The sequence below is a fragment of the Rhagoletis pomonella genome, unplaced genomic scaffold (genome assembly GCF_013731165.1).
Source record: "Rhagoletis pomonella isolate Grant_MI unplaced genomic scaffold, Rhpom_1.0 Rhpom_scaffold_00012, whole genome shotgun sequence".
In the NCBI taxonomy this organism is placed as follows: Eukaryota; Metazoa; Arthropoda; class Insecta; order Diptera; family Tephritidae; genus Rhagoletis; species Rhagoletis pomonella.
This window is the reverse complement of record NW_023458566.1, coordinates 8,019,680-8,019,928: the sequence shown is the minus strand read 5'-3', so window position 1 is coordinate 8,019,928 and position 249 is coordinate 8,019,680. Positions and strand designations below refer to the sequence as shown.

Below are 249 nucleotides of genomic sequence, written 5' to 3'. Positions count from 1 at the left end.
ATTTCACATTTGAACTGCCCACAGAGTTGCACATGCGCGTAATTTTAATAGTAATAGATAGAAATAAAAATTAGTACAATTAAATTTTTAAACACTATTAGTTTTCGTATATTTGATTTTTATACATACATATGTAAATGTTTATTTTTCGAAGTTTAATTTATTCATTTCGTAGTGAGTTTGTAAGTATTTTTTATATGCTATATATTTTTTGTTACATTGGTTTAGGTGTAAATTTTTTGTTTTTTT

General features: G+C 22.1%; 1 protein-coding gene across 1 annotated transcript in view; it reads right to left on the bottom strand.

The window, feature by feature from the left end:
* Positions 1 to 249, bottom strand: part of LOC118747764 (homeodomain-interacting protein kinase 2) — a gene marked incomplete at its 3' end in the record, with an annotated part of 159,952 nt that overhangs the window by 3,641 nt on the left and 156,062 nt on the right.